This window comes from Chelonia mydas, chromosome 3 (genome assembly GCF_015237465.2).
Source record: "Chelonia mydas isolate rCheMyd1 chromosome 3, rCheMyd1.pri.v2, whole genome shotgun sequence".
Lineage (NCBI taxonomy): Eukaryota > Metazoa > Chordata > Testudines > Cheloniidae > Chelonia > Chelonia mydas.
In genome coordinates, this window is record NC_057851.1 from 134,765,213 (window position 1) to 134,778,473 (window position 13,261).

The window sequence follows — 13,261 nt, forward strand, 5'->3', positions numbered from 1 at the left end:
GTCAGGCTTTTGTTCTCTTCGGGCTTGCTTCGGTTTTTTTCGGACGGGCGGGCGGTTGCTGCTGATCTTGTCAGAGAAGGAGTTCCCACGTCCTCCCCCTGGGCCTCGGGGAAAAGGCGCCACCACACTGGCCTGTGCCCTGTCAAAGCCAGAGAGGGACTCTGGTGGGTACGGGGGCCCTGCAGCATGCCACCGCCAGTCAGGTTGGCCGAGCGGTCCAATGTGCTGTGTGAATGTCGCAGTCTCCCCCAGAAACGTGGGTTCGAATCCTACTCCTGATAGCCGCATCTCCGCCTGCCGTGGTGGGAGGCGTTCCCTGGCGGCCTCTTGGTGGGAGGGAGCTGAGGACCCTTTTCTTGGTACTAGGTAAGGGGCCACGGGAGCAGGCCTCGACTTCCAGTGTGCTTGAGCGTTGGCCGCTCTGCCGAAAGCTAGCGGAGGGACGTCTTGCAGGCCGTCAGGGTGGCCGAGCGGTCTAAGGCGCTGCGTTAAGGTCGCAGTCTCCCCTGGAGGCGTGGGTTCGAATCCCACTCCTGACAGTAGTGTGCCGGGCTTTTGTTCTCTTGGAGCTTCCTTCGGTTCTTTGCAGGCAGGCAGCTTGTGTGGATCTCGTCACAGAAGGAGTTCTCACGTCCTCCCTCGGGGTCTCGGAGAAAATGCTCCGCCACACTGGCCTGCGCCCTGTCGAAGCCAGAGAGGGACTCTGGTGGGTACGGGGCCCCTGCCACTGCTGCAAGTGGCGGGAAAGAGAGTGCTGGCAGCACACCACTCCCGGTCAGGGTGGCGGAGAGGTCCAAGGCGCTGCGTTAAGGTCGCAGTCTCCCCTGGAAACGTGGGTTCGAATCCTACTCCTGACAGCCTCATCTCTGCCTGCCATAGCGGGAGGCATTCCCTGGCCGTCTCTTGATGGGAGGGAGCTGAGGGCCCTTTTCTTGGTACTAAGTAAGGGGCCACAGGAGCGGGCCTCGACTTCCAGTGTGCCTGAGCGTTGGCCGCTCTGCCAAAAGCTAGCGGAGAGACTTCTTGCAGGCCGTCAGTGTGGCCGAGCGGTCTAAGGTGCTGCGTTCAGGTCGCAGTCTCCCCCGGAGGCGTGGGTTCGAATCTCACTCCTGACCGCGGCGTGTCAGGCTTTTGTTCTCTTGGGGCTTCCTTCGGTTCTTTTCCGGAGGGCGGGCAGCTTCTGTTGATCTCGTCAGAGAAGGAGTTCTCACGTCCTCCCCCGGGGCCTCGGAGAAAAGGCTCCGCCACGCTGGCCTGCGCCCTGTCGAAGCCAGAGGGAGACTCTGGGTGGCCTGGGTCCCCTGCCACCACCGCTAGTGGCGTGCAAGAGAGCGCCGGCAGCACACCACTCCCAGTCAGGGTGGCCGAGCGGTCTAAGGCGCTGTGTTAAGGTCGCAGTCTCCCCCGGAGACGTGGGTTTGAATCTCACCCCTGACAGCCTCTTCTCTTCCTGTCGTGGCAGGAAGCGTTCCCTGGTCCCCTCTTGGTAGGAGGGAGCCAAGGGCTCTTTTCTTTTTGCTAGGTAAGGGGCCACGGGAGCAGGCAGCGACTTCCAGTGTGCCTGAGCGTTGGCCGCTCTGCCGAAAGCTAGCGGAGGGACTTCTTGCTGGCCGTCAGGGTGGCCGAGCGGTCTAAGGCGCTGCGTTAAGTTTGCAGTCTCTCCTGGAGGCGTGGGTTCGAATCCCACTCCTGACAGCGGCGTGTCAGGCTTTTGTTCTCTTGGGGCTTCCTTCGGTTCTTTTCGGGCAGGCGGGCGGTTGCTGCTGATCTTGTCAGAGAAGGAGTTCCCACGTCCTCCCCCTGGGCCTCAGGGAAAAGGCACCGCCACGCTGACCTGTGCCGTGTCAAAGCCAGAGATGGACTCTGGTGGGTACGGGGGCCCTGCAGCATGCCACCACCAGTCAGGTTGGCCGAGTGGTCCAAGGCGCTGCTTTTAGGCCGCACTCTCCTCCGGAGACGTGGGTTCGAATCCCACTCCTGACAGCAGCATGCCGGGCTTTTGTTCTCTTGGGGCTTCCTTCGGTTCTTTTCGGGCGGGCGGCTTGTGTTGATCTCGTCAGAGATGGAGTTCCCACGTCCTCCCCTGGGGCCTCGGGGAAAAGGCTCTGCCTCCCTCGCCTGCACCCTGTAGAAGCCAGAGAGGGACTCAGGTGGGTGCGGGGCCCCTGCTGCCACTGCAAGTGGCAGGCAAGAGAGCTGCATTGTAAGGTGTAATGTGCGGTGTAAGGCGCTGCGTTCAGGTCACAGTCACCCTTAGACGCCTGGGTTCGAATCCCTCCTCTTACAGACTCTTCTCTGCCTGCCGTGGTGGGAGGCGTTCTCTGTCCCCCTGTTGGTGCTTGGGAAGGGGCCATGGGATCGGGCCTCTACTTCCAGTGCGCCTGAGCGTTGGCCTCTCTGCTGACAGCTAGTGGAGGGACCTGCCCCAATCATTCTTCCTGGAACAGCGTCCCATTGTCAAGTAAGCCTCAGCCCTCCTGGCGACAGAATCCTCACAGCCAGTCATTGACCACCAGGCATTGACCAACCTCTGTCTCTGCTAAGTCTCAACCCTTGACTGGAATAATGAAGAGATCACCACCTGAGCTCTCAACTCCGTCACCCTTACTGCCAGACCCCTGTAGTCATTTCTGATCTGCCGAGGATCATACCTCGCTGTAGTATTAGTGCCCAGATGGGTGAGTTGCATGGCTAGTCGTCAGAGGGCCGGGTGATCCTCAAATATCCCTCCATAATATCTTGGATACTGGCCGCTGGCAAGCAGCATACAGCCTGGGATGCTATGTCAGGGCTCCGCATGGGTGTCTCCATCCCTCTCAGAAGAGAGTCTCCAACCACCAGTACCCTACAGTTCCTCCTGGGAGTGGTGGCTGTGATCCTCCCAGTTTTGGGGTACATGGCTTCTCCTCCTCCACCTTTGGGGGTGATTCCGCATGGCTTGTTGCCAGGGCAGCATAACAGTTCTCCATCACCATGGTGGGTGAGTGGGTTAGGGGTAGGGGTGGAGCACTGCCTGGTTCCAGAAGTAACCAGTAGCCAGTCTCGTCCCTGTGCCAGAGTCTTAATCTCTGCCCCCGCGGGCGTGAAAGCAGTCGTCTCTAGCTGGGTGTCATCCTCAGCCTTGGAAGTCTCCATATGAATACTGTCAATGAATTCATCATGTGCACGGATGCTCCTCAGCCTAGCCACCTCCTGTCACTCTCCCACCTGCTTCCTGAGAGATTCCACCAGTAGGCACCTCTCACACTGGATGGTCCCCCGAGCCTGGGTTTCTGTGAGTGGGAAATGCAGGCCACAATCTCTTCAAAACCACACCAGGCTCTGGGTAGAGGCATCCATGGTTAGGTTCTCTGTCTGGATACGGGTGCAGGTGGAGGAGACAGGAGCAGTGTTGGCACTGGTGATGAGGCACTTCCTAACCATAATGCTTGTATTATGACTCCCTCTCTCAAACTCCCCTGTTTGCGAGCTCCCCTTGGTCACTTCGCCTCTGGGTTTTCAGCCCTACCCCCTCCATTAATCACACAATGGGTGTGTGCTCACAAGGCTGATTGAGGCTGATCAAGGAAACAAAGGCTTAAACTGTCCCCAACACACAATCCCAATTGAACCAATTTACCCTCTAACCAATGGCAGATTAATGATTTTGCCGCCCCTAGGCCCTGAAATAATTACTGCCCCCCCACCCCCCAGCAGCTCCCAGCTCCCCAGCTGCAGCTCACCTCCGCTCCAACTCCTCCCCTGAGGGCGCCGCCGGGTCCTGCTTCTCCCCGCTCACTGCCAGTGTTTCGCAAAGGAGGAAACGCGGCGCGCTCAGGAGAGGAGGCGGGGCCGGGGTAGGGATTTGGGGAAGGCGACCAATAGGGGCAGGGAGGGGGTGGGGAAGGGGTGGAGTTGGGGCAGGGCTGGGGGAGAAGGGCACGAACCAGCACCAGGAGAAGCAGCCTCTGGCTACTATTATAAATTTGCCGCCCCTGCAAATTTGCCGCCATAGGCCTAGGCCTTGTCGGCCTAGGCGTTAATACGCTGCTGCCTGTAACTGAAATAACCTGAAAGAAAAAGAAAAAAACAAACAGCCAAACAAACTCACTTACCCCAAGGTTAGTACTTGCACCTTGTTTGTTCAGCAGGGGGATCTCCTTCACCCTCTCTCAAACTCCCCTGTTTGCGGTCCCCTCTTCGCTAGCTACATGCTATAATGCATCTGTATAAATGCATTCAGACTGCGACATTTCCTACCTTAGAGAAAAATTATTCTTTCAGATTTAATTTCCCAGATTTCGCTCTCCTTTCATGTGTGGATCGCCTTTCCCACTGGGAATGGGATATCCTGGTCATTCCACGCATGGAAGGAAACCAGACTGTTGGGGTTCACAGTTACTGGATGACTTAAAGGGGAATAGGTTGCCCTCAAGATACAAGATAATAGATTTATTCATTTCATTTTCTGGTTTACACCATGTGCTTCCAAGTTCATATATGCAGATAGCTCCATCAACAATGTGATGTGGAGCATCCTAAACAGAAATTGTGATTGCAGAATGTTCACAGTAAACTTGAGATATGTGATGTGTAACACTCTCCAAATGATCCTAATAGCAATGGAAATGAGTTCCACTCAGCATGAACAGCAAGAGCTGCTAACTAAAGGTCTCTAAAGTGGGTCTGTTAAGAAAGAGTGAAATAGTAATTAATGAGATGTTGTACTTTTTTTTTTAACCTCATTAATGTGAAACAGCTGTTGCTTAACACTTATCTGCAGAAAACAGATGCCAGGAATAACAGATACTGCAACTAAGTATGGGTGACTAACTGTCATTGCTTGTATGGCAATACCCAAAATGCCTTACAAAAAAAACCCACCTTCCATTTTTATGGAGCGTATAACCTAATTAGAGGCATAGCCGCAAGCAGCTAATCTTGTATTTTTGGGGATGGTAGCTGCCCTGCATCACACTGAGAAACAAAGAAGATCTAATGAAGAATTTCCAGCAGAGACACAGTCCAGCCAAGGTAGCACGTCCCATGCAAACAGTGGCCAGGTGTTTAACATAATTTTCTCTGTATTGTTATGCCCAGTGTAAATCCATGTGGCCTGAAGCTAACGGGTCAGGAGCTCTCCGCTTCCATCTGTTGATGAGCAGTGGGAAGAATGGCCACTCTGCTGCTTCACCTGTATAAGCCATTTACCCAGGACTCTAGATGGACAGAGGGGAAGGACCTCTCTGACCTCATCTATTGGTGAATAGGAGGAAGTATGGCTACAGAGAGAGTTTCATCGGTACAGGCTTTTGTAACAAAGCAGCCTCTAGCGGGACACAACTGAGAATATCAATTCAGGATAAATTGCTTAGAACAGGGCAGTTACAGCCCAAAGCTGGAGTTCCTTTACTGTTAAGGCACACCAAACCAGCCAAACAGAGAGAACTTCAGTTTTGCCCCACTGGCTAACCAGAAGTCATACAAGCAATTCCCTCAGATACTCCAGTACCCTTGTATCAGCACCAACACCACTCCTTATGGGGATGAACGGTTACGAAAACCCATACCCCAGTAAAAGAAAAAAGGTTCTCCTGATCTCCTGGGTCCAAGTCCCAGACCCAGGTCAATATACAAGTCAGATCTTAACCACAAATCATGCTGTTGCCAATCCTTGAGAATCTAACATCTAAAGGCTTATTCATAAAAAGAACGAAATATAGATGAAAGTTAAAACTGGTTAAATTGAATCAATTACATACAGTAATGGCAAAGTTTTTGGTTCAGGCTTGTAGCAGTGATGGAATAAACTGCAGGTTCAAATCAAATCTCTGGAGTACATCCACAGATTTGGATGGGTCATTCAGTCCATTGTTAGGCGCTTCAGTTTGTAGCAAAGGTAAAAAGCAAGATTGAAGACAAAATGAAGATGATGCAGCTGCCTTTTATAGTCCTTTTGCCATGTGGAAGGACCCCTTTGTTCTTACTGTGGAAAATCACAGCAGCAAGGTGGAGTTTGGAGTCACCTGGGCAAGTCACATGTCCATGCGTGACTCAGTTCTTTACAGGTAGAGCAGCCATTGCTCACATGCTTCCCAGGGAGGCTACTCATATGTGGATTGGAGTCTCCTAAGGTCCATTGTCAGTTAAGTGTTTCTTGCTTGGGCACTTAACCAGAAGAGTCCCTTCTCAATAAGATGGCCAAATGCTTCACTGGTGCTACTGAGAACCAAACACATTGAGATACAAGTATATAGCCAATATTCAGAACTTCAAATACAAAAATGATACACACATACAGACAGAATAATCATAACCAGCAAATTACAACTTTTTCATAGACACCTTACTTGACCTCCTTTGTACAAGATTTGGTGCAACTATAGGACCTTGGTTGCAACAGTGTTCTATACCGTCACAGTTCATGTCAATAACGTCACAGCTTTCTACCCAGAATTCTTCTGGTGACATTCTGGGAGCCACCATCCCTCTACCTAAATGCAAGAATAAAGAAAAATAGGTCTTCAGCGAGGGTCCTTGATTTCAAAAGGGCAAACTTTAAAAAATCAAGGGAATTAGTTAGGGAAGTAGACTGGACTGAAGAACTCAAGGCTGAATGTGGAGGAGGCTTGGCATTACTTTAAGTCAAAGTTGCAGAAGCTAACTGAGAAGATAACTGATTTTTTTAGACAAAGGAAGTGCAGTAGATCTAATCTACCTGAATTTCAGTAAGACATTTGTACAGTTCCACATGGGAAATTATTAGTTAAATTGGAGAAGATAGGGATTAATATGAGAATTGAAAGGAGGATAAGGAACGGGTTAAAGGGGAGACTACAACAGGTCATAATGAAAGGTGAACTGTGAGGCTGGAAAGAGGTTATTAGTGGAGTTTTCCTCAGGGATCAGTCTTGGGACCAATCTTGTTTAACTTTTTCATTCATGACCGTGGCCCAAAAAGTTGGAGTGTGCTAATAAAATGTATGGATGACACAAAGTAGGGAGGTATTGCCAAAATGGAGGAGGAGCAGAATATCATATAAGAAGATCTGGAGGCCCTTGAAAACTGGAGTAATAGAAATGGGATGAAATTTAATAGTGTAAAGTGCAAGGTCATGGATTTAGGGACTAACAGCAAGAATTTTTACTGTAAGCTGGGGATTTATCAGTTGAAAGTGACAGAAGAGGAAAAAGACCTGGGTGTATCGGTTGAACATAGGATGTCTATGAGCTGCAAATGTGATGTGGTCATGAAAAAGGCTAATGCAATCCTAGGATGTATCAGGCAAGGAATTTCCAGTAGAGATAGGGAAGCATTATTGCCATTATACAAGGCAAAAGTAAGAGCTCATATGGAATACTGTGTTCAGTTCTGGTCTCCCATGTTTAAGAAAGATGAATTCAAATTGGAACAGGCTCAGAGAGGGTTATTAGGATGATCTGAGGAATGCAAAACCTACCTGATGAGAGGAGACTCAAGGAGCTTGGCTTGTTTAGCCTAACCAAATGAAGGCTGAGGGGAGATTGCTCTCTATAAATACATCAGAGGGATAAATACCAGGGAAGGAGAGGAATTATTTAAGTTCAGCGCCAATGTGGACACAAGAACAAAAGGATATAAACTGGCCATCAGCAAGTTTAGGCTCAAAATTAGGCAAAGGTTACTAACCATCAGAAGAGTGAAGTTCCAAGCCTTCCAAGGGGAGTAGTGGGGGCAAAAAAACTAACTGTTTCACGACTGAGCTTGATAAGTTTATGGAGGGAATGGTATGGTAAGACTGCCTACAAAGACATGTGGCCCATCTGTGACTGCTAGTAGCAACTATCCCCGTTGGCTGGAGATGGGACATTAGATTGGGAGGGCTCTGAGTTACTACAGACAATTCTTTCCTAGGTGTCTGGCTGGGGGTCCTGCCAACATGCTCAGGGTCCAACTGATTGCCATATTTCTGACCAGGAAGAAATTTCCCCCTGGGTCAGATTGGCAGAGACCCTGAGGGGAGGGGAGGAGGGGTTCGCCTTCCTCTGCACCATGGGGCATGGGTCACTTGATGATTTAAACTAGCGTAAATGGTGGATTATCTGTAACTTGAAGTCTTAAAACCATGATTTCAGGACTTCAGTAACTCAGCCAGAGGTTATGTGTCTATTACAGAAGGAGGTGGGTGAGGTTCTGTGGTTTGCAATGTTCAAGAGGTCAGACTGATGGTCCCTTCTGGGCTTAAAGTCTATGAGTCTGTGAGCTCAGAATTGGTTGGCTAGTGGAACTGAACTCAGAGGGAGGAAAAAGGCTCCTTTGTAGTGAGAGCTACTCAAAGGCCCTGCATGCTTGTGCTTCTCCTATGCTGTTAGGGGAACTCTGTCAGCAGATGATGCGGAAACAGCTCTTTGACAGGGTGCAATGCAGAAAGGGCTCTTCATTGACGCCCGTCGGGGTGGTGGCAGCAGCAGCCCCTCTTGCCCACCCACAAAATAAAGGTGAACTCATTGTAGCTGGTTAGGTTGTGGAGATTCAGAACTGGCCTAGGCAGCACTTCCCCAGGGGATTGGAGATGGGCCTGCTTGAGTGCGTCGCGGGACTCTGGGACTGTGCTGTCCACTGAAACCAAACCAAGAGTGGGGTTTAGTGGCTGAAGAAGGGGAAATGATGTGGTAAAGAGACATTTACCTACTGGAAGTTCACACCAGCAGGAAGGGAACTAAGGTAATGGACTATGGCTAAAGCTACTGGGAGGCAGACGTGTTTTACTTAGTGTGTTCTCTTTTCACCCAGTAAAGCTTTCCTTGTTTTAGACACAAACTCAGGGCTTGTGAGTGGCGAAATATTGCCTAGTAAGGACACCCAGGAAGGTAGCTAGTGATCCCGAAGCTCTGGCTAGGGGATTGAGCCAGTGGTGATGGGTAGTTTTAAGAGAGACCCCGATCTATTTGAACTCAGCCCTTGTTGATGCCAACAATACCTCGGAGAAGGGTTACTACAGCATTGTGGATGGAAAATGCTTATTGGGCCCTTTCGAGTCCATCCCCAGTGGGCTCTTCAATCTGGCAGAGAAAGGTATAACATGATTCAGTCGTAAGCAGGACAATAGTGGGACACCATCCTGACTTACACACTACCCTGATGGAATTGATTAACAAAAGGATCTGAGTCCCCACCCCAACTCCAAACCCATATGACTGCCTGACCTCAAGGATGCCTCTTCCTCTCTCTCATGTAGCAGAGTCCTCGTAACCCCAACAAGACTTGGCCCAGGATCCCTGGGCGGCTTGACCCCCAGTTTTGTCATGGTCACTTAGAACAGGGGCTAGGGCTTCCCCACTCCGGGGTCCTCTCACCTCATTGTCTGCTTCCTTGGCCCACGGATCATTACATTAAGTTCAAAGCAAATACAATTTATTAAGCAACAACAGTAAGAAAAATAAGGAAAAAATAGAAAAGGTTAAGGGAAACAACAAACCCTGCCCTGTGGGCACAGGGAAGCCAAAACAGCAGTCTCTGGGACATAAGAAAAGTTGACAATCTGTTCCTCACCTGTCCCAGGCCTCCTTCCCAGGCCCTGGCTGCACTGCAGTGATACCACAGGTCAGAGACCTATTCTGGCGGTGGCAACGTGCCCTCAGGCTCCAGATGGCAGGACCCTTCTCCCCAGCATTGGCCCTCCATTTGCAGTCATCATGACTCCCTCTCAAATCCAGCCTGCAAGACCTCTTGTCTGACGATGTCTCCCTACTCTTGGCCTTCTCTGCCTAAGGTCCCACCTCACTCTCCCCAACTGCTTACTGCCTTCAGCTCCAGTGTTCCTTGTGGCACAGCAGGCATCCACTCCCCGGCTCTGGACCTGTAGCTCCTCACTGTAGCGCAGCCCTGGCTCACCATTGGCATGGGAGGTCTGTGCGGTTTCATCTCCTGACTCTGGGCTGCTCTGGTTCCAGCTTCCCAGCTCTGCCTCCAGCCCACGTCTGCCTGCTGGGCTTAGTGTTGCCAACTTGCTATCTGCAGAAAACAAAACACCCTTGCCCTGCCCCCGCCCTGCCCTTTCCCCGAGGCCCAGCCCCTGCCCTACCCCTTCTTCAAGGCCCCATCCCCCACTCATTCCATCCCCCGTCCCTCCTTTGCTCGTGCTTCCCCACCCTCACTCACTCGCTCATTTTCACGAGGCTGGGGCAGGAAGATGGAGTGTGGGAGGGGGTATGGGCTCTGGGCTGGGTGCTCCAGAGTGGGGCCAGAAATGGGGGGGGTTCACGGTGCGGGCGGGGGTGAAGGCTCTGGGGTGGGGCTGAGGCTGAGTGGTTCAGGGTGCAGGAGGGAGCTCTGGGCTGGGGCTGAGGGGTTCAGAGTGTGAGGGAGCTCAGGGCTGGGGTAGGGGGTTGGGGTGTGGGAGGGGGTGCAGACTCCACGAGGGAGTTTGGGTGTGTGAGGGGGTTCAGGGCTGGGGCAGGGGGTTGGGGCACAGCAGGGGGTTCTGGGAGCAGGTTCCAGCTCCTGGCCAATGGGAGCTGCGGAGGCGGCACTCAGGGGCAGTACACGGAGCCCTCTGGCCGCCCCAGCCTCTGATTAGGAGTCATAGGGAAATGTTACCACTTCCAGGAGTCACATAGGGAGCCTGCCAGCCCTGCTGTGCTGCAACCAGACTTTAAATGACCTGGTAGAGATGCTGGCCAGAGCCGCCAGGATCCCTTTTTGACCAGGTGTTCTGGTAGAAAACTGGACATCTGGCAACCCTATCTGGGCTGCTTCTCTGGCCCCTCTGGTTCTGGCTGCTGCTGCTCTGCCTCCAGCTCGGCTCAGGCTCCTGCTCTCTCCTTAGCTCTGCCCTACTCTGGTTCCAGTTCACACACAGGATGAGACCCCGAGCTCCTGACTCCCTCATTGGCCTGCCAGCCCTGTCTATTGGGCTGACCTAGAGCACTGGCCTCTCCCCATTGTCCCTGGGGACTGTCTGTCTCAGGGACCTCATTTCTCATCGGCCCTTCCCCTTTCTTTTTGTATTGGGAGAGGGCCAACCGAAACCCCCACACTAAGTTTCAGTACGGGGTCAACAGTCCCCTTACACAACGACTGGAGGTTGAAGCTAGACAAATTGAGATGGGAAATAAGACATACATTTTTCATGGTGACAATAATTAATCACTGGAATAATTTACCAAGGATGGTGGTGGATTTAAATCAAGAGCTGTGTTGACAGCTCTGCTCTGACTGGCCAGGTGTATGTGTTAGGGGAAATTAACCTAGGTAGCATATGTGACTCCATTTTGGGTTTCCTGTCAGCCATTAACTAGAAGCGAGCACATCACATACCAAGGAAGGATCCTTCAAGGTGGACAACTGGACAGTTTCAAGATAAGGGAAACAAAGGAGAGAGGAACCAGCCGACATGCTTGAAACAGTTGCCACTTCAGCTTTTTTGCAGGGGGAAGGTGGCTGCAGGGGATTGGTGATAGATAAGGAGAAGGCCTGTTTATTGGTTTAGCCCCCCCCCCCGAGGCACACAGGCAGGATGTTTTGCCAACAGTATATAATCTTTGTGTAACCTGTAATCGGGGTCCCGTTCTGCTTAACCGGGCGGTACCACGCTCGAGCGTAATAAACCTAAAAACTTTAAGACACTCTGCAGTCTGTCTTTATTTGGTTGCCTCAGCCTAGAAGCGAACTGTACGTGTCCTAACAGGAATAATTTGTAACAGTATGGAGTGCAGTGAAGTTAGCTCCGCATTGCCAGTCCTCTCTGTGGGAAAAGTTTAACTACTGATTCCGCCGCCGCTGCCACCGCCACCGCCACCGCCACCGCCACTTGCTGCTCTAGTCAGTGCTCACTGTGGTATCTGCTTCTGCTGCTCAACAGGTTCTTTCACATAGAGCAGAAAATTCCCAGGTATGGAAACCAGACCAAAACATGATCCCTGGACAGGATTCCTATCCTTAAACAGCACTTTTCATTTCCAGGTCAGAGCCCTTTCCCCTTCTTTGTAATTAACCTGAACATTACGACCCAATCAAAATCCATTATTTGTTCTATCAGGATGACCCCTCACCCAGGGTATATATGCTGAAGAATTCTTTGCACATTGATGAGTGTAGTAATTATAGTAATCTGTTATCACGTATACTCATCAAAACAAACAAATTGCAGCCAAAACAACAAAATGCAGTAGGTGCAATTATGGGTAAACAACATTATAATTTATGTAAATGAGTCTGGCCAGGGCTGGCTTTTCCCCTTCTCCCCAATAGCAGATGCAGAGAGCTCTGTCCCTCTATATCTTCTAGGCCTGGGGCTAACATAATAAAATGCTAATTTGTCTGCTTGTAAAGCCAGCAGTCCTCCGTTCATGACAATATAGTCTGTAGGTACTAAACATCACACCTAATTTTTGTATTTTACTTGTCATTATTATTTATTTTGAAATTGTTCTAATTAATATTGTTACTTTAGAGTTACAGTAAAAAAATATTTACAAAACGTATTTCCTTATTCTACATATCTTTCTTCAATTGTACTGGGTCTTAGTTTGATTCTTTAAAGACAAATAATTTCAAAATAATCACAAGAGAAAAGTCCTGTATTTAAAAAGGTATTTAAATTTATAAAGGTCTCATTATCTTAAAGGTGACTTATTTTTGGTATTATTTCAGGTAGGCTTAGCATTTAAATAGAGAAGTTAATTCCCTTTGGCCTTTTACTTATACTAACCCAAGATTACTGAAATTAGTTTTTGTTAAGAGTACTAGACAATTTGATCCAAATGACTAATTCACTATTAATCATTTATCCAACGAGCAGAGCCTCTTTTTCTGCTAGTGAAATATCCATGAACAGATCAAAATTTACTCAATTTTTTTTTTGTTATTCAAAAATATTTGACTGTTATTTTTGGTCGACTATTTAAATCTGTGGATTGATCACAGTTTTCTGAAGCTGGTTAGCTGTGATTGGTCAAATAAATGACATGGATCAGAAGCCGCATATGCACATAAATCCATTTTTGTCTCTTTTCTGAAATAAAATAAATAAAATAAAATAATAATAATACTACATAAATAAATAAATAAATAAATCCAAGGGTCCACAAGGGCTGCTACAATTTACACTTGTACTTTAGAGCTGTCAGAGTTGCAAGTAAGGGTTTGTCTATATATAGTATTCTCTCTGATTAACTGTCCCTGATTAATTCCATGAGGCAACACTCTTTTTCCAGATCAAGGGTTCCTAGTTCCTTAAAGTCAATTAAACTAACCAGGAACAAGGCACTTTTGTTCCAGACACACGGAGTTATTCAGGAT

General features: G+C 49.6%; 3 non-coding genes across 3 annotated transcripts; all 3 read left to right on the forward strand.

Annotated features, from left to right (window-relative positions):
- Positions 1 to 456: 456 nt before the first annotated feature.
- TRNAL-AAG lies at positions 457 to 539 on the forward strand. Its single transcript has one exon. It is a non-coding gene; the product is annotated as a tRNA-Leu (tRNA).
- Positions 540 to 1,354: 815 nt separating this feature from the next.
- On the forward strand, positions 1,355 to 1,437 carry TRNAL-AAG. The gene has a single exon. It is a non-coding gene; the product is annotated as a tRNA-Leu (tRNA).
- Positions 1,438 to 1,612: 175 nt separating this feature from the next.
- Positions 1,613 to 1,695, forward strand: TRNAL-AAG. The gene has a single exon. It is a non-coding gene; the product is annotated as a tRNA-Leu (tRNA).
- Positions 1,696 to 13,261: the final 11,566 nt, after the last annotated feature.